General features: G+C 42.2%; 1 protein-coding gene across 1 annotated transcript in view; it reads right to left on the bottom strand.

Annotated features, from left to right (window-relative positions):
- The window catches only part of LOC124607147, a 581,505-nt gene that overhangs the window by 269,439 nt on the left and 290,570 nt on the right, over window positions 1–21,496 (bottom strand). The gene's annotated exons all lie outside the window — the stretch shown is intronic.

Below are 21,496 nucleotides of genomic sequence, written 5' to 3'. Positions count from 1 at the left end.
GCGTTTCATTTTTTTGTAATAAACCATAACTGGCCTGTAACGAAATATATTTATAATATGGCTTGCTTTCTAGATGGAAAAACAGGCCTAACTGGCCTAATTCGTGACTGCTGTTTGCGCTTTACTACTTAAGTGAAATGAAAGTGTAGTGGTGGAGTTGAAAAAATGGTTCAAATGGCTCTGAACACTATGGGACTTAACATCTGTGGTCATCAGTCCCCTAGAACTTAGAACTGCTTAAACCTAACTAACCTAAGGGCACCACACACATCCATGCCCGAGGCAGGATTCGAACCTGCGACCGTAGCGGTCACGCGGTTCCAGACTGAAGCGCCTAGAACCGCACGGCCACACCGGCCGGCGGTGGAGTTGAAAATGTAAGTGGTAATTAGGTGGGAGGGGAGGGAGCAAATATGAGTGAATAGTGAAACAAGGTATTGGAATGGAGACTGAGTTGGTAATAAGATGAGATGGAGGAAATTAGTTGAGCAGAAAATGAAGGGGAGAGAGAGAGAGAGAGCGCTTTTTTCCATTACATGATTTCTTCAGCTATATCACAAATCCAAAACATACCGTAAGTAACGTCAACACTTGCTTACCTATTCAGAAAGCAAATCACATTCTAAATTTTTCATTACGCATCACTGGTGTTTTATTTCAATAAAATAAATCGCGTTTAGTGATAAAATACGCGTTTTCCTATGGTTGCAAAGTTGGATTTAAAATATTTTCAATAATTGTAAAGCAACTACGAGATATAGCCACACAAAGATTTTAATGATGGTATTTTCCTTGAATCACAACTGCGATGTCTCGCTACAACGTGGAACCAGTCAGTTGATTTGAAATTATACTACATTTTCTCAGCAACAACTATGGCAACATGTTTACACTTCAGTTCGTTTAATATAAAATACATACACACACACACACACACACACACACACACACACACACACACACACACAGAGAGAGAGAGTTTTCAGAGTTGTCTATCAGTTTGTATTTGAAGTTTTTTCAACAATATCATTTTACCCTCATCACAATTTTTTTGTTATCAGTCTTCTGACTCGTTTGATGCAGCTCGCCACGAATTCCTACCCCGCGCCAACCTTTTCTCTCAGAGTAGACTTGTAGCCTACATCCTCAATTATTTGCTGGATGTGTTCCAATCTCCATCTTCCACCACAGTTTTTGCCCTCTACAGCTGCCTCCAGTGCCATGGAAGTTATTCCCTGACGTTTTAACAGGTGACCCTTTCACCCTGCCCCTTTTTCTTGTCAGTGTTTCCCATAAATTCCGTTTCCTCGCCGATTCTGCGGAGACCCACCTCGTTCCTTACTTTATAAGTCCACCTAATTTCCAACATTCTTCTATAGCACAACATCTCAATTGCTTCGATTCTCTTCCGTTCCGATTTTCCACAGTCTAGGTTTCAGTATCATACAGTACAATGTTGTGCTTCAAACGTAAATTCTCAGAAGTTATTTTCTCAAATTAATGCCTATGTTTGATACTAGCAGACTCCTCTTGGCCAGGATACCCTTTTTGCCAGTGCTAGTCTTCTTTTAATGTCCAGCTTGCTCTGTCCAACATCGGTTTCTTTGCCGCATAAGTATTAGAATTCCTTTACTTCATCTACTTCGTGATCCCCAGTTGTGATGTTAAGTTTCTCGCTGTTCTAATTTCTGCTACTTTCGTCTTTCCTCCACTTACTCTCAATCCATATTCTGTACTCATTGGACTGTTCATTCCATTCAACACATCCTGTAATTACTCTTCATTTTCACCGATGATAACAATTTCATCAGCGAATAATATCATTGATACCCTTTCACCTCGAATTTTATACCCGCTCTTGAACTTTTCTTGTATTTTCTTCTTTGCTTCTTCGCTGTATAGATTGAATAGTAGGAGGAAAGTCTGCATCCCTGTCTTACACCATTTTTTATACGGGCACTTCAGTCTTGACTTCCCAGTGTTATCGTTCCCTCTTGGTTCTTGTACATACTGTATACTACTCGCCTTTCACGATAGCTTACCCCTATTTTTCTCAGAATTTCGAACATCTTGGACCATTTTACATTGTCTAACGCTTTATCCAGGTCGACAAATCCCATGAACGTGACTTCAATTTTCTTTAGTCTTGCCTCCATTGTCAACCTCAGCGATAGAGCTGCCTCTCTGGTCCCTTAACCTTTCATAAAGCCAAACTGATCATAATCTGACAGATATTCAGTTTTCTTTTCCATTCTTCTGTACATTTTTCTTGTAAGCAACTTGGATGCATGAGTTGTCCGGCTGGTTGTGCGATAATTCTGTCACTTGTCAGCTATTGCTATTTTCGTAATTATGTGGATGATTTTATTCCAAAAGTCCGATGGCATATCGCCAGGGTCATATATTCTACACAACAGCGTGAATAGCCGTTTCGTTGCTACTTACCCCAACGATTTTAGAAATTTCAACTGAATGTTACCTGTCGCTTCTGCCTCAATGGATCTTAACTCGTCCAAAGCTCCTTTAATACCTGACTCTAACACTGGCTCCTCTATCTCTTTCCTGTCGACTCCTGTTTCTGCTATCACGTCATCAGACAAGTCGTCCTCTTCACGGAGGTCTTCGATGTACTCTCACCATCTGTTCACTCTCTCCTCTGCATTTAGCAGTGAAATTCCCATTTAACTCTTAATGTTACCGTCCTTACTTTTAAGGTTACCAGAGCTTGGCTTGATTTTTCTATATGCTGATTCAGTCCTTCCGATAATCATTTTTTTCGACTTCTTCACATTTTACATGCAGCCATTTCGCCTTAGCTTCCTTGCACTTCCGATTTATTTCACTCCAAAGTGACATGTACAGGGTCCGGAATAAAACCTCTTTTATTTTAATAGGTTGTCACAGAAAAACTAGCTGTGATAGAGAAAAATTACTTTTATTTATAAAAAATAATACTTTGCCGTTTTGGATTATTTGGTTATAAAAATATTTGCTAAATGACGTCCTCCGTTGTTGACACATTGACGAAGTCTATTCCGAAGGTTCTCTATACTTCTTCGTATCATTTCTCTTGGAATGGCTGCTACTTCTTGGGTAATGGCCTCTTAAAGTGCTTGCAGTGTTATGGGACGATGTTTGTACACTAGAGCCTTTAAGTGTCCCCAAAGAAAAAAATCACACGGCGATAAACCAGGCGAACTTGAGGGCCGACCAAAGTATCCTCGCAAAGAGACTAGATGACCAGTAACCAACTCGTGCGACATTTCCGTAGAACACCGAGAGCAACCACACTTCTTGATCTTCATGATGTGCGGTAAACTGATTTAGAGTAGACTGAAGGAAGGTCTCTAGCACGTGACAATAACGTCATGTGAGGGGTGTGTAATGGTCGCTGACGAATTTCACGATGGTTTTCCGCAGCCCAGTTCCTGATAAGTGGAAATCAGCCTCATCCCAAGAAATAAACAAGACGTCAGGTGGAGTGTTTTGAAAAATTTCCTCACACGAAGCTATGATAGTTTCAAAATCTCTTTCACTTAATTCCTGAATCACTATCTTTTGAAGGGGTGCATATGAAGTGCTCCATGAAGAGTTCTTCTTACACTCTTATCAGATAATCCCAGTGCAGCTGCATGTTTAAGTGCTGAACACATTAGTGATTATTGCACAGAAACACCTCACACGCGCCACATTTTCCGGCTTTATTTCTGAAGTTTGACGCCCATAGCTGAATAGTTTTTCTGTCCGGAATACGATCATGTCGGCCAAGTTCGAATCGTCTCCGAAGCGCTTCGTGAGTACTGATCACAGGACCAACGTAACGAATAAACTCCTCCACAACAGAGGCACGACACTCACCAAGCCACACCATGGCGCCCACAGAATATGGTACGTACACCGCTTTCAAACAAAGCGCACTGCACATCAGTATCCTCACTACAACTCGCACGTCGGCTACGTCAAATGCGGGAGGTTTATTGCCGGACGCTGTATTTGTATATTCCTGAACTTCCCTGAGTATTTTTTTACTTACCTCTTTCGACGATCAACTGAAGTGCTACTTCTGTTAGCCATGGTCACTTCACGGTTACCTTCCTCGTACCTATGTGCTCATTGTGTTGCGTTGGGGTTGGGTTGTTTGGGGGAGGAGACCAGACAGCGAGGTCATCGGTCTCATCGAACTAGGGAAGGACGGGGAAGGAAGTCGGCCGTGCCCTTTCAAAGGAACTATCCCGGCATTTGCCTGGAGCGATTTACGGAAATCACAGAAAACCTAAATATGGCCAGACGCGGGATTGAACCACCTCGCTCGGTGCTCATTGTGTGAAGAGCAAGATATGTAACACATGACATAGCAAATGTGCTTGAGGCTCACTGCCGAAACTAGCTAATAGCACGGGTTTAATAAAGCGCAATACAGCCTACAATGGACAATGTATTGTTTTATGAAAAGGAATCGAATCGTTAAGTTTTCACCCCCCAGAAAACTTTATTTTTACCCCTGAGGGGGTAATTAGCCCGAGGATGGGACTACTGATCTAAGTAGTTCTATGTTTGCAATTTTCACAACACGATAACTCGTAAACTACTTGCATTAGCTTCCTGCAACAAACACATTCTCTCTATTGACATTCGAACGGATATGGCTACATATTTTTTTTACACAACAGTGTACAGATTTTCAGTTAAAACTGACTGCGAGATAGAAAGTGGTATGCTATGAAATTTGTGGTTTCGTGTTCTTTCTCGCAATCAGTTTTAACGTACACATCAGTGCATTTAAACCGTTAACAAAATTGTTCATCCACACATATTCTTTCTTCTTGCGTACAATTTTAAACAAAACCTGTATACACAGCAGTGCACTGTTCTATTTTTTTCATTGCAATCAGTTTTAAGAGGTACGAGAAATGCTGTATTTATGGAAATTGGAAATTTGTGGTAAGTACTATGAGATCAAACTGCTGAGGTCATCGGTCCCTAAGCTCACACGCTACTTAATCTAACTTAAACTAACTTACGCTAAGGACACACACCCATGCCCGAGGGGGGGCTCGAACCTCCGACGGGGGGAGCCCCGCGAACCATGAGAAGACGCCCTAGAACGCGCGCCTACCCCGCGCGGCTGTTGTATTTAGGGGTTATCGATTTACCATCAGAATACTGCTGTAGAATGAAATCTGATTCATTCGAAACTTTGCACTAATACCCGTTCACAGATTAAGACTTTGATGAATACTGTCATTGAAGCTACTATCCCCGCAGATACAGCAGTTCGAGAGGTTTTTCTGTACGCCTTATATTAATGATATCAACCGATTTAACAATTCATCTTAAGTGAATTCATTTCACAATCGAAGTTTAGTTTGCAGTAACAATAAACAAGGCTCAAGGTGAAACTTCCTGGCAGATTAAAACTGTGTGCCAGACCGAGACTCGAACTCGGGACCTTTGCCTTTCGCGGACAAGTGCTCTACCAAATGAGCTACCCAAGCACGACTCACGCCCCGTCCCCACAGCTTCACTTCTGCCAGTACCTCGACTCCTACCTTCCAAACTTCAAGGCTCAACGTCAGAGAAAGAGTGGGGAAGAGGAAATGGATAGGGAGGGGGCGAAGAAGAAAACGGACAGAGAGAGGGGTGAGAAGGCGAAGGGGAGAGACATTGGGGGAGGGAGGGGGGAGGGGGGGACGAAGAGATGAGACAGGAAGAGGAGGAGGCGGAGGAGGACGAGATGGACAAACAGAGGGAGGAAGAGGATAGAAAGAGAGGGGCAGGAGGAAATGACAGAAAGACGGGGGAGAAGGAGAGTAGGGCGTTTATACAATTCCCATACATATTTATCAAATGCAAATCTTTGCTTGCTTCGCTACTATAATACAAAAATAAGAGTGTCTCATAACTTACCATACAAAAATAACTATGGGAAGTTCGAACTCTGCAATATATCATGCAGTTACAGCGAAAAAAATCTGTATCGACCAGACAGACAGGTCCTTTGACCTGAGATTTAGGAACGAAGGAAGAAAGGAACATTTGAGTTTGCGTCCTGTCGAAAGCGCGCTCATTAGAGACGGTGCACAGCATCGGAATATTTCAAGGATGGGGAAGGATATCGATCGTGCCCTTTTCGAAGGAACTTTCCCGGCATTTGCCTGGAGCGATTTAGGAAATCACGGTAAACTTGAATAACCAGACAGGGATTTGAACCGTCTTTCTCCCGGATGCAAATCCAGTGTGAGACTTAAAGAGAATATTTACGCCAGCAATAAAACAGCATAAGTTTATATATACTAAAGGAGGGAAATAATATTACACACATCAAAAAAAGTTTTGCATCATCCCGGTTCCCAGAACTTAAGACAGATGTTGACTGTGGATATTGTATCACAGACAGACGGTCCCTTCGATGTTCAGAGATGTCACTAAACCCGCCCAAAGATGTAAACAACCATGCATGAGCAGCGCCTATTAGACGGAGGGGGTCCGACAGCCAGTCAGTTCCTCATTCCACCAGGAAGGAGGTTGTCTGTAGTTCAACATTTCTAGACGGTCAATACCGCGGCACGATCGCGTCCGCATCGTTACTTTGTGCCAGGAAGGGCATTAAACAAGGGAAGCGTCCAGGCGTCTCGGAGTGAACCACAGCGATGTTGTTCGGACATGGAGGAGATACAGAGAGACAGGAACTGTCGATGACATGCTTCAGATGGTTCAAATGGCTCTGAGCACTATGGGACTTAACATCTGTGGCCATCAGTCCCCTAGAACTTAGAACTACTTAAACCTAAGGACATCACACACATCCATGCCCGACGCAGGATTCGAACCTGCGACCGTAGCAGTCCCGCGGTTCCAGACTGTAGCGCCTAGAACCGCTCGGCCGCCCCGGCCAGCTGACATGCTTCGCTCAGGCCGCCCGAGGGCTACTACTGCAGTGGATGACCGCTACCCACGGATTATGGCTCTGAGGAACCCTGACAGCAAAGTCACCATGTTGAATAATGCTTTTCGTGCAACCACAGGACGTCGTGTTAAGACTCAAACTGTGTGCAATAGCGCAATAGGCTGCATGATGCGCAACTTCACTCCCGACGTCCATGGCGAGATCCATCTTTGCAACCACGCCACCATGCAGCGCGGTACAGATAGGCTCAACAACATGCCAAATGGACCGCTCAGGATTGGCATCACTTTCTCTTCACCGATGAGTGTTGCATATGCCTTCAACCACATAATCGTAAAACGTGTTTGGAGGCCAGAAGTGGGACAATCTGGACCAACAGTGCCTTGATGAACTTGTGGATAGTATGCCACGCCGAATACAGTCATGTATCAATGCAAGAGGACGTGCTGCTGGGTATTAGAGGTACCGGTGTGTCCAGCAATCTGGACGACCACCTCTGAAGGTCTCGCTGTATTGGTGGTACTACATGCATTGTTTGGGTTTCATGAGCAATAAAAAAAGGCGGAGATGACGTTTAAGTTGATCTCTATTCCAATTTTCTGTACAGGTTACGGAACTCTCGAAACCGAGGTGATGCAAAACTTTTTTTGATGTGTGTAATTCCTCGATGTTCTGGTATTGTGTTTAGTTAAACGCATGGGCGTGTATTCACCAAATGCCGCCCATAGATATGATCCATATATAATGTCACATCGCTTAACTCACAAGTCGATCTATTAAAAATACTTTTACTTGTTTTAAGATCATAGCATAATCTTTTTTCCCGTATTGTTGCATCTCAAAATGGCCTTTGTGGGCAGGAAACGGTTATGATTGTGTCACGAATAAACGGAACTTCATAATGAGGCAATCACCATTCTCATTAAACGGAATTTACTTTTTTCTCATTACAGTTTTCCCACAAAGCCTTGGTTCATGTGAAGACTGGCTTCAGCAGATATCCTCATCAAAGCCCGTTCATGTTCAAAAATCCCAGACATGTTCCGAATGGACTGACAACCATATGCAATTGGTTCCTGTAGTTTATCGACACTACCAACAGTGCTGGAATATACCAACGCTTTTAAATACGCCCCTCACAAAAAGTCCAATGGGTTTTAAGTTGGGGTACCAAGGTGACCTGACACTGGCGAACATACTGGCGAACGCTATTTATCAGCACTGTACTTAGGTACCCGGAATTATGATAAAATGAAACGAGGAGAGTTATCACTTTGTAATTTACATCTCACTATCCGTGTTTCTAAATGAAAATAGCCTTAGACATTGAAAGTATTGTAACACTGATATGACTACATTTGTGCTTACGACTTATCGTAGAAACCATTGATTTCTGGACCCACTTCTATTAGTATTATTTATTGGTTTCTCTACTCGATCAGTTTCTTTGGACCTATAATAATACCCTGTATCCACAGTCTCAAATAAAATATAAAAGATTTTTAAACATACTATAGGTCTGAGGCGTCTTGTCACGGCCCGGGCGGCTCCCCCCGTCAGATGTTCGAGTACTCCCTCGGGCATGGGTGTGTGTTGTCCTTAGATTTAGATTAAGTAGTGCGTAAGCTTAGGCAACGATGACTTCAGCGGTTTGGTCCCATAAGACCTTACCACAAATTTCCAATTTCCAAACGTGTTAAACAAATGTCAAAACAAGAATAATGTGTAAGTGGCTAGAAGAGTAAACTAGGTTTTGGAGAAAAGTTATGGACAGTTAACATATCTACCGTTAGCCAAGCACTCGAAAAGTACCTGTAGTATCAAACAGAAATTCCCCTTATATTTACACATACTAGTGAAATATTTTGTAAGGTTAATCCCAAATAAGTTGCATAATGTGGAACAAACAGGTCTGCTGCTACAACTGAGAGAAGTACATACACTCATGCTCATAAATTAAGGATAATGCTGATACATGGTGAAACAACGCTCTGGTCGGCGGTTCGCAGGTTCAAATCACCTCGGGGTATGACCATGCAGTGCGTTTGACCTGCGGTCGTCGCACGGTGGCGCTGGCAGCAGTCCGCATACACAGAGGTGTGTTGGTGCATGTCAGAGCACGGTGCAGCGAGTAAGTGTGCAGACGTTTACAGACGTGCTAATGGTCACTGTGTATTGAAAATGGCTCAAAGAACACATATTGATGACGTTATGAGGGGTAGAATACTAGGATGACTGGAAGCTGGTCAAACACAGCAGGTCATAGCACAGGCCCTCCGTGTGCCACAAAGTGTAATCTCAAGATTATGGCAACGATTCCAACAGACAGGAAACATGTCCAAGAACTACAGTACAGGACTTTCACAGTGTACAACACCACAGGCAGACCGACATCTCACCATCAGTGCCCGCAGACGGCCACAGAGTACTGCAGGTAGCCTTGCTCGGGACCTTACTGCAGCCACTGGAACAGTTGTCTCCAGACACACAGTCTACAGACGACTGAACAGACATGGTTTATTCGCCCGGAGACCTGCAAGGTGCATTCCACTGACTCCTGGTCACAGGAGAGCCCGTAAATACTGGTACAAAGAACACAGTACATGGTCATTGGAACAGTGGTCCCAGGTTATGTTTGAGGACGAGTCCAGGTGTAGTCTGAACAGTAATTCTAGCCGAATTTTCATCTGGCGTGAACCAGGAACCAGATACCAACCCCTTAATGTCCTTGAAAGGGACCTGTATGGAGGTCGTGGTTTGATGCTGTGGGGTGGGATTATGATTGGTGCACGAACACCCCTGGATGTCTATGACAGAGGAACTGTAACAGGTCAGGTGTATCGGGATGTCCTTTTGCACCAGAATGTCCACCTTTTCAGTGGTACAATGGGTCCCACCTTCCTCCTGATGTATGATAACGCACGGCCCCACCGAGCTGCCATCGTGGAGGAATACCTTGAAACAGAAGATATCAGGCGAATGGAATGGCCTGCCTGTTCTCCAAACCTAAACCCCTTTGAGCACGTCTGAGATGCTCTCGGTCGACGTATCTCTGCACGTTTTCAAACCCCAAGGACACTTCAGGAGCTCCGACAGGCACTGGTGCAAAAATGGCTATACCGCAGCAGCTGCTCGACCATCTGATCCAGAGTGTGCCAACCCGTTCTGCGGCCTGTGTACATGTGCATGGTGATCATATCCCATATTGATGTCAGGGTACATGCGCAAGAAACAGTGGCGTTTTGTAGCACATGTGTTTCGGGACGGTTTTCTCAACTTATCACCAGTACCGTGGACTTACAGACCTGTGACATGTGTGTTCCCTATGTGCCTATGCCATTAGCGCTAGTTCTGTGTAGTGCCACGTTGTGTGGCACCACATTCTGCAATTATCCTTAATTTATGAGCATGAGTGTAGAAGCATGCAGAGAAGCTAAGAAATAGCCATCGCATGAGTTGAAGAAGTCAGATGCACGGCAAGGGTGCACCATGTTCTCAATACTTTTTAATTTGTATGTGGATGACTTGTTACGGCGGTGAATGTAAAAAAATTAGCAATTACACGCAAAAATCGCTTATGAGAATTTTGTAATGACTTTTTTCTTCGCTTGCCAATCAGGTAATAGCAGGTGATAGTGAGAAATCCTTACAAACAGCCGCTCATGAATTACACCAGGTAACTGAAATACATACATAATCTTAGTATCTCAATGAACAACTCCAAAGTCATGGCATATGAACGCATAGAACTTATTAGCTGTAAAATAGTAATTGACAAGAAATCAATGTGAAGGTAAAATCACTTAATTCCTTAGGATGTATTCCATATTTTCACGAAGAAACGGATGTTAGGCACTAAAATACGAGGGTATAATTACGTCAGGATCATATTTTGCAAAAAATATAAAAAATAAAGTGAGAAGAGAGATTATGGCAAATTCTATAAAACTGTGGCTATTCCCACTTTGCTATATGACAATGAAGCGTGGAATGCAACCAACGAAAAAGAATAAAAGTTGAGATTTTTAAGATGAATGGCAAATAATTCAAGAACACAAAGGAAAATTAATACAAAATAAGGGCCGACTTACAAATACAAACTGTAATATAAGCGAAAACAACCAGTATTACTAAACAAAATGGGTAAACTACTTAGGATAAGATAACTGTCAGTTCCCTAAAATTTAATACATGTGAACCAAATGTGAAAGGGCAGCTGGAAGGCTAAAGAAGAGATGGAAGAACCAGCACCGTGAATAATAAACAACGTTCGTAACGGGCTGCATAGGAGAAGAGATGGAAGAACCAAATCCGTGAATACTAAACAACGTTCGTAACAGGCTGCATAGGCTAATGCAAGTACTAACAAGAACAAGACCAAGAACAAGAAAAGAAAAAAATGTAAGTAAGAGAATTATGCAATATTATTCATTTAATGCAACCTACACTTCTGTAAAAGTCACAAAGTAAGCCTGGAGGCAGCCCGATCTTCACTCTCGAGGAAGAAAACAAAATATGTGAAAAATGTCTAGCAATGCGTTAAATAACAATAATGCGGTCTGTTAACGTACTGTCCAGGTAGTTTCCATGATGAAAAGACCATTTTCCCAAGAGCTCTTCGTATAGGCTTCCTTGTTCCGAAAGTTTATTTCAAGGCCAGACAGAATTACTATACATAGGTAAACTTCTAGTAATATTTTCAATGAAAAGTTTATTTATGCAAAACGCATTTTCATTTTTTTGGAACGTCTTTAAAAGTTATGAAATTTTCACAGCTATTATGATCTTTAATTAGATACCTTAACAAATAAAAATATACAATTTATTTAGCCTTGGGTGAAATAGACAATCAGTGCAATAAAACAGAAATGATGCTCACGTATATTCCAATTTCTTGCAGAAACTGCATCTAATCGCAGTTCTGGATTTAACTGTAATCTCCATAATTAAATACGATTTTCAGCTGATAAGTTTTTTTAAGTTGGGTCTATCACCATTTTCTAATTTGTTTCAGGCTAGAACCACGATTCTGACTGTAATTTAAGATATTTTTTAAAAAATTTAAAGTATGGGAATAAATATCAGTTTTTGACAAAAAGTTTACAGTCAGTGAGCGATCGAGGGAGCTTACTATTCAACGGTGACTTCATAAGTCCCTGAGAAACGATGTGTTTATCATTAAAAAAAAAATAAAACGTCCACAATTAACAACTTAGCCAGAACTGAACGTGTACGTAGGTAACCGCAATTATTTTGCAGCGAGTTGATGCAATTCTACCGCCTATTGATTCCGTTTTTCAGCAGTCCTTCTCCTCTGCAAACTCTGCAGGTACCTTGTCATTGAGGAGATATCAGGGAGGGAGCGTAGATGGGTAGGGAAGTAGTGGTGGCGGTGGTTGTGGTCGTGTTGGTAATGGTGTTGGTAGTAGTTGTAGTATCACTTTTAGAACCATTTTGGACATGTCATTGTATTCCAGTTTTAGAATCAATTAATATACAGAGTACTTCACATTTGGTTACAGGTCTAGACTGACAAGAGTGTGACAAGTAACCAGCCGTGGCCGTGTTTTATGAATCGTACTGCTAATTGCCTGAAGTAAATTTGGAAAACCACGAAACACCTAAATCAGGATCGCCGGATTGGGGATTAGAGCGTCCGACTGCCTGGATACGAGGCTAGTCTGTTTAAAACAGAACAACCACGTTCGGTGTATTCTTAGTGCACAATACTGTCTTGTTTATATAGGGTGTTAGAAAAAGGTACGGCCAAACTTTCAGGAAACATTCCTCACACACAAAGAAAGAAAATATGGTATGTGGACATGTGTCCGGAAACGCTTACTTTCCATGTTAGAGCTCATTTTATTACTTCTCTTCAAATCATATTAATCATGGAATCGAAACACACAGCAACAGAACGTACCAGCGTGACTTCAAATACTTTGTTACAGGAAATGTTCAAAATGTTCTCCGTTAGCGAGGATACATGCATCCACCCTCCGTCGCATGGAATCCGTGATGCGCTGATGCAGCCCTGCAGAATGGCGTATTGTATCACAGCCGTCCACAATACGAGCACGAAGAGTCTCTACATTTGGTACCGGGGTTGCGTAGACAAGAGCTTTCAAATACCCCCATAAATGAAAGTCAAGAGGGTTGAGGTCAGGAGAGCGTGGAGGCCATGGAATTGGTCCGCCTCTACCAATCCATCGGTCACCGAATCTGTTGTTGAGAAGCGTACGAACACTTCGACTGAATTGTGCAGGAGCTCCATCGTGCATGAACCACATGTTGTGTCGTACTTGTAAAGGCACATGTTCTAGCAGCACAGGTAGAGTATCCCGTATGAAATCATGATAACGTGATCCATTGAGCGTAGGTGGACGAAACTAAAATGAGCTCTAACATGGAAATTAAGCGTTTCCGGACACTTGTCCACATAACATCTTTTCTTTATTTGCTTGTGAGGAATGTTTCCTGAAAGTTTGGCCGTACCTTTTTGTAACAACCTGTATATTCTGGCATAAAAAGTTGTTTTGAGGCTAGTGAAGCATGCCATTCATTTCTGAATATCAATCCCTACGGACACTACACACGCTATCAACTGACATCAAGAGCGTTACGAAGATGATTTGGTCTTCATTTGGCGTACCGCGATTTCCAGTTTGCTTGCCCGAAAAACTCTTCAGCATTCCTCCTTATGAACGAGACATTGAGGTGAGAAAAAGAAGATGACGGTACTATACATTGCAAAACTTTAGCATAAGGTCAAAAAAGTGAAAGGACAGGTGTATTACTATTAATTATTTGTCTTAAATGAAACTAAATAGTTCCAGACACCTTTTCAAAGCCGGACGGTGTGACCGAGCGGTTCTAGGCGCTTCAGTCTGGAACGCGCAACGGTCGCAAGTTCGAATCCTGCCTCGGACATGGATGGGTGTGATGTCCTTAGGTTAGTCAGGTTTAAGTAGTTCTAAGTATAGGGGACTGATGACCTCAGATGTTAAGTCCCATAGTGCTCAGAGTCATTTGAACCATTTGAACCTTTTGAACCTTTTCAAATGTCAAACATCAGTGATGTACACATGCAAACAGAATTGGCGAATGAAAATTCATACAACGGCTGAAAACCGAACCCGGGTCTCCTGATGACTAGGTGTATGCGCTAACGGCCGGCCGGTGTGGCCGAGCGGTTCTAGGCGCTACACTTTGGAACCGCGCGACCGCTACGGTCACAGGTTCGAATCCTGCCTCGGGCATGGGTGTGTGTGATGTCGTTAGGTCAGTTAGGTTTAAGTAGTTCTAAGTTCTAGGGGACTGATGACCTCAGAAGTTAAGTCCCATAGTGCTCAGAGCCATTTTTGTATATGCGCTAGTCACTACACCCGCCCGGGCACAGTGGCTTTGCACAACTGCACCGGCCACCACAGCACGGCTCCCTCCTCAATGCGAATTCCCATTGACAGCCCACTTGGTATACTCCTTATTTGTTGTCCAATTTATGCCAAATGCCTACTCTCCAATCCTTCACTTCATAGAATGTATTGTTTAACAATCTTTTTAAACAAGTTTGTTTTAGGCATCTCTTAAATATTTTGGGTTATTTACTGTGCAGTATGTATCCCTTGGTGGAAAATATTGCTTTGCGAATTATGTTTACTGTTTCTTGGTAAATTAAATTCAGCCCAGACGTTCTTCCTTGGAAGATATAAGGTCAGCTTTACAACGCTGAATTTATCAGGACTGAGCATAGGCACAACTTGTAAAAGGACAGTGGGAGGAAGTTATCGTGCTCTTCTGAAAGAGGCAACCCAAGCCTGCGCCATCAAGTGATTTAGAAAACCACGGAAAACCTTAATAGTGACTTACGGACATCAATTTAAACGCTGTTCCTTTCGAAAGGACTTCACTTTTTTGATAACTGCGCTACCGCACTCAGTGGTTGGCAGTTATGGAAATGAAATAATGTTGTGCTTGTTATGCATTGAGCTGCCACAGCAGTAAATAATTTTACGATATATGTTGTTAGGAAAAGCTTAGCTTTCCGCTTCCGGTTATGCTCGTCGAACATCCTCAGATGACAGCTGCCTAGGACCTTCATGTGTACCAAAGCACTAGGCATGGCCTAAGTCATGTATTACTAGCGGCTCTCCAGTGAATGTAACCGAAAGTGGAAAGCAAACCGTTTCTCAACAGCATCCGAGGTGGTGCTTTATATAAAATGTAAGAAAACATGTAATAACAGACGGAGCACTATTTGAGTCGCTCAGCCGGACGCAGTGGCCGAGCGGTCCTAGGCGCTTCAGTCTGGAACCGCGCGACCGCTACGGTCGCAGGTTCGAATCATGCCTCGCGCATGGATGTGTGTCATGTCCTTAGGTTAGTCAGGTTTAAGTAGTTGTAGGTTCTAGGGGACTGATGACCTCAGATGTTAAGTCCCATAGTGCTCAGAGCCATTTTTTGAGTCGCTCAAGTGTGAGGGAGGGAATCTTTCATGGCCACGCAGAAGGAACCGTCCCAGCAATATTCTGACGAAATTTGGAGAAACGTGAGACAAAACGACGGGATGGGGATCTGAATGCAGCTCATCCCTAAAGAGCGATCAGAGAGCCCCAATCTGTGCGCTACGTACCTCGGTTAATGTTTAGGAACACGGTAGAACTTTATGAACAATTAATCGCTGGGGTGGAAACAGCTAATGCCAGCAACAAAAGAGAACGTGAATCTGATCCTGAGCGACGCTCTCCAGACAATTTGGAATGAGAATCGTCTCTCCACTGTCTTATTCCTGTCTCGGAGTAAGATCATTACATCATAAACATTTCATGCTAACTAACAATAGCAGATTTTATTTTTTGCTTCTCCTCAAACAAGTTTCTGCCTAAATAAAGTTAGTATTTACTTACACGGATGGTTCAAATGGCTCTGAGCACTATGGGACTTAAGTTCTGAGGTCATCAGTCCCCTAGAAACGACATCACACACATCCATACCCGAGGCAGGATTCGAACCTGCGGACCGCTCGGCCACTCCGGCAGGCACTTACACGGATACAGAAAAGCACATCCATAAAGTAACACGTCTGACCTTACATCAAGAGAATGAAATGGCGCAGTGCTTAGCGAATTAGACTTGCATTTGTAAAAATATACGGTTCACATCCCCGTCTGACAATTCAAGTTTAGTTTTTCCGTGGTTTTCTTAAATCAGTTAGAACGATTGCCACGATTGTTTCTTTTGGGAAGGATGTTATCCTTGCCTTATCCGAGCTTGCGCTCCGTCCCTGATATCCTCACAATCAACGAGAGTTGAGATATAGTATGCCTTTCTTTTACCGAACACCAATCTCGATCAGCAAATCCAAACCACACATATCTCTCGTTCTGAATGTACATTTATGCCACTTCATGTGTTAGACAGTTGTTATCAATAAAATTATAGGTTTCGTTCGTTTCTGCAATGGAATGATGGCCTTTGGCAGAGCTCGCAGCGATATGTGCTCCAGTTGAGACCATGCCGAAAGGGATTTACAGTTCCAGGATTTATCTTACACATTATGGAAAGTCCCTATTTAATATGGTACGAACAACAGGATGAGGCTGTGTTTAATCTTAGCCTAGGACCGTTTATAAGCACAGTAAATGTGTCCGTCTCCGCTTGTCTTGAAGCAGATCAGAGTTGACGACTTATTCGACGCGTAGCTGAAGAGTACTTACCTGCTGTACTAGATGCTAAATTAATGAGCGCCCAAAGTGGTATAATTGAGTGAATGATACGTGGCACGTTCAGAAAGTAAATCTCCTAGATCGTTATATTTTTTGAAACAATGGTTATTTGAAGAAGAAAATACAGGTTGTTGTTGATACACTTGTTGACTATTCTTCCACATAATTGCCATCCCATTCAATACAGTGGTGAACCATAGCAAAAACCTCTTTTTGACCTCCTCTAAGAACTCTCCCTTCAGCTCCTTGCCCCACTTCGGAATGTCTTTCTGCCCCAGCTCGTCGGTTGAAAATTTAATTCTACTCATGTGTGCCTTCAGGGAGGTGAAAAGACTATAATCTGAAGGCGCAAGTCAGCGACATACAAGGCATAAATTCGGCCAAAATGATGCCTTTTGGGTGCAAAAACAATGAGACCATGATTTTTTTTGCAAGAAATTGTGTTTTTGAACTGTTCGGTAGATGGTGCATTCGTGTGACGCCTCTGTGACTACTGCCTTTTTGTCTCAGGAGTGTAACGAGCCACCCACGTTTCATTTCCAGTCACAATAGAGCTCGGAAAATCCTTACCTTCCAATCCATGTCGCTCAAGATACTCGTGGGTGCTAGTGACTCAATTTTTCTTGTGCTGCTCTGTCAGCTTTTTGTGGACTCATCTTGAGCACAGCTTCCAGTACCCCAGCGTTTCTGTGAATGTCTCGTATAAGAGAGTTCTGGAGAGCTGCGGTAACATCACAGAAATTTCATTCACTGTCAATGAACGTTCTTAATGAACAGTTTCAGCGGTTTTTTGCACAAACTGGTGAGTCAAAATGGAATGTATCCCAGTCCTCCGTTCGTCATGAACATTTGTTCAGGCTCAACTGAACTCCATACGCTACTTAAACAGACTAGTTCAATTCATAACACCTTCGCAGTAAACTGTTTTGATTCGCGAAAAAATTTGTGTAGGTGTTATTCCTTCCGCGAGTAGGAAGCGGATCACAGCACGTGGCAGGTACTTGGCGGGATTTCTTACCGGCATCTTTCACGCAGTTCGACACCATAACGTGAGTTCACGTACTGCAAAAGTGTAGATCGGGCTGCTTCTAGGCGTACTGTTAGGTGATGCTCGCTCTGGTTGGGGGATCCCCCCTCTCTCTACTATTGAGTGTTGCCATTCCCCCTCCCAAAAAAACAGCCTATTAAGGATACATTACACATACTTTCTAGACATGCCTCGTACAATAGATCTTGGCTGGTTGTTGTTGCGTCGTTTCTGGGGTACGATGTTGGGCAAGTTATTTCAGCAGTTAAGCGGTCCTACAAATGTCTTTCCGCATACACAGTTTAGTCAGAATAAAACTGGCCCATAAGACCACGAACCTTAAGATAGGCAAACCTGCTTTCATCATCCACCCCAAGTGGAGTGATATAAACTGGGTTTCCTGTCTCAAGTTGCATGAAATATATTACGCAGTTTCATTTTCGCCACGCTGTATAAAAATCATTATGAGTTAGATTCTCAAAAAGGAAAAACAAAATTCAAACGACGAACATTCAAATTGTGGACTTCTGTAGAATAGGAGCTCGAGATGGCACAAGCAGTGCCCACGATGACCTGGTTTAAAAAGGAAAGAAAACAATAAAGAGAAGTGGGTCAAAGGCTAAAGAACAGAGATCTCTTATTTTGGACGAGACAATAAAAATTCCTGTCCAGTTATCTTGATTTTTGCCTAGCTCTCCAAACCACTTCGAGGATACGCCAATTGACTTCCTTCGATTTCTTCAATGTTCCTCATCCAGCTACTGGAAGGACACCGAAAAAGAGCGGGCGTTATGGTATAACCAAGTTCCTTCCTCTCCTCCTAGAACGGACAAAAGACGTAGAAAGCTAATAACACCTGTGAACAGTAGCATGGTCTCGTTAATCACATTTGTTCGTAACTGGTTAATTTACATATCTAATTGAAGACGCCTCTGATTCAGAATGATCGAGCCTTCTGACCCTACGCTGGGTGTGAGTTTGTAAGATTTGCCTACCAGCTAGTTATTGAGGATGCACTTGGTAAAATATACCAGTGGATCTTGAAAGTGTCATCTACAGCCAATATCCACAACAACTGCTTCCGTCAAAGTGTGCTCCGAGTGCAGTGATGTGGCGCAATAGTCTCCCGGTAAAATACACAACCTCATCAAAGTACAAGCACCTCTCTCAATGTTCCAAATTTGCCTGAGACACCTGTAGAACCAACATCCAGTCAAAGCAAACATGATACCACAGATTGATTAGTATTTGTATTAACCATTATTTTGATACGGGCAAGTTTCAGATTCTTTAAATACATTAAAAGTTAAAAAAATGGCGAATTAGGCTCCTCATATTTTATTTGATTACTGAACCGCTTCATGAAAACCAGTGAACGATGCAGTTTTATATAATTATTTTATTTGTGGGAGTAGTTTCGGCTAATAAATCTGGCAGAAAAAATTATAACCTAAAATAATAATTTTTCGTGATTTTTTACAAGATGTCGTTCAATAAATTTTGAAAGTAGTGTAATGAATATTCTGGTGTTCCGAAATGGGTAACAGTGATACAATTCAGCCGTCGACAAAATCAATGTCACATACGTAAAAAGTTAGGTACATTGTCTCTGTATCCCACTTTTGCTGATCGACATCAGACGTTTTTATACATACTATTACTACTATCACACTCACTGCAGTATATTTTACTATTTATTAAGCGATATTCAGTTTGAACACGCCTGGTTTCCCCGAAGAATCAGACGACCTACCAACAAAACATGCATACTGCTCTATCTGGCGTAAGGAATCTACGAAAAGTGCCTACGGCAGTGAAATTTGTGAATGCGATGAAGCTTTGTACAGGAGTGATTTAGGAATGCACCATATTAATTTACGTGTATCATGTAATGGACAATGGATACTTAATTACAGTCAGAATCCCATAAATACGAGGGGCGTTGAATAAGTAATGCAACACTTTTTTCAAAAAGCAGGATGGTTTTTTTCAGGAATCTAATACACCATACTATTCCCCACACTTTTGGCTACAAAACCCTATTTTCCAAAATATTCTTCGTTCAGTGCGACGGCACTACACCACGTGGCTGGGAGAGTCTCTATGCCCAGATGGTACTGCTCTACTGGTCGACGTCGGAGCCAATGTCTTGCTGCATCAATAACAACCTCACCAACATCCACGTACCACTTTCCGCGGGATGCATTCTTCATTTGGGCCAAACAGATGGTCCGTCGTTGCCCTTTTCTGTTGGACGGTGAGGAATCCTGCGAGTACACACCTTTGAGTATCCCAACTGGTGGACAAGTGTGTCAGCAATACCGACAGAGACGTACAGTTGAGCAACGAGGTGTTCGATTGTGACCTCGAGTAAGTGTGGTTCGCACGTTCCAACATTGCAGGAGTCACAGCTGTGTGCGACTGGCCTACACGCGTGAGATCGGACAGTTTTGCGCGATTTTGTTGTGATGATGACAGACGCCTCGCTCAACGACTCAACGTGCTTTTGTCTACTGCCATGTCTCCGTAGACATTCTGAGATGTTCTGGTTTCCGGCCAAAGGAAATTCAATGACAGCTCTCTGGTTGGTAAGCACCTCCATTACAGACACTATTTCGAAAGCTACGTGTAGCACCGCCACTTATTGGAATTTCATGGAATGATAGAGGCTGAAGTGGGAATACTCCACGATGTTCCGCAACAAATTCCACATTTTTTCGATCAAAATTGGCCGAGGAAAAAAGTGTTCCATTACTTACTGAGCGCTTCTTGTATCAAAATAATTTAAATTCAGCTAACTCTATTTAACGTAACATTACAATAACTAACCAGACACATAGTTATCTACAGTGCAGAATCCGTAGAACGTTTGTTTCTTCTCTACGTATTGTGTTATAAGAAAACAGACTAATATGATGAAATGCTGATGGTACTAAAATATGTGTTTTGTGTTGGACGTTATAAAGAAAGTGTATGTTAGTGTAATTATAAATAACAGTTTTCTCTTTTCGATGATAAAAGTATATGAAAACATTCAGAACTGTGTACAATATAGAGTGCAATTTGTAATCGCGGTTGTTCAAGAAGCATAAAACGTAAGGGTTCAAACTAAAATGGTGTTCTAGGACAGAAGGGTGTAAGGTAACATTTGTCATAATGATTATTAAATTTACTTGGCTCCAGTCAAAACTTTATTTCATTATAATTGTTATATGAATTCACTGTATTTTTATGTATATAATTTTGTATGTTAACTCATTCTTTTACATGTTGGCGCTAAAAACAGAGGTCGTAGGCTGTCTAGTATCACATAATGTAATGCTTGGCACAGTGATTTTTTTTTTTTGTATTTATATGCCTCCAGACAAAATTGCATTGTACTATAATTACTATTTGAATTCCCTGTATTTTTATGTACAAAACATTAGCTTGATCCTTTCTTTTACATAGGGGCACAAAAACAAGAGAGCGTTAGCTATTTTTATGACGTAATGTAACACTTGTTGTAGTAATATTTTGAAGTGTGTGCCTCCAGACAAAACTGTATTATATTTTAATTACTATTGGAATTCTCCGTATTTTTACGTACAACATTTTTTTGGCTTAATCCATTATTTTACATAAGGGCAATAAATGAGAGCGTTGGCTATCCAGTATGACGTAAACCGAGGTTAGCTGTATAGATTTGTGAACAGCGAGCTCGCCAGGACGAATGATTGTACATAGCTCCGTTACATTGGAATATGTGTCGTTATAATCAGATTCAGTCTACATGATTACGTATAAAGGTATGTAATTGTGGAATTGTAATTATGTACAATTGTGACTTGGCGTTTG

The sequence above is a fragment of the Schistocerca americana genome, chromosome 3 (assembly GCF_021461395.2).
Source record: "Schistocerca americana isolate TAMUIC-IGC-003095 chromosome 3, iqSchAmer2.1, whole genome shotgun sequence".
NCBI classification, from domain to species: Eukaryota; Metazoa; Arthropoda; class Insecta; order Orthoptera; family Acrididae; genus Schistocerca; species Schistocerca americana.
The sequence above is the reverse complement of the archived record's forward strand: the minus strand, read 5'-3'. Positions and strand labels throughout refer to the sequence as shown.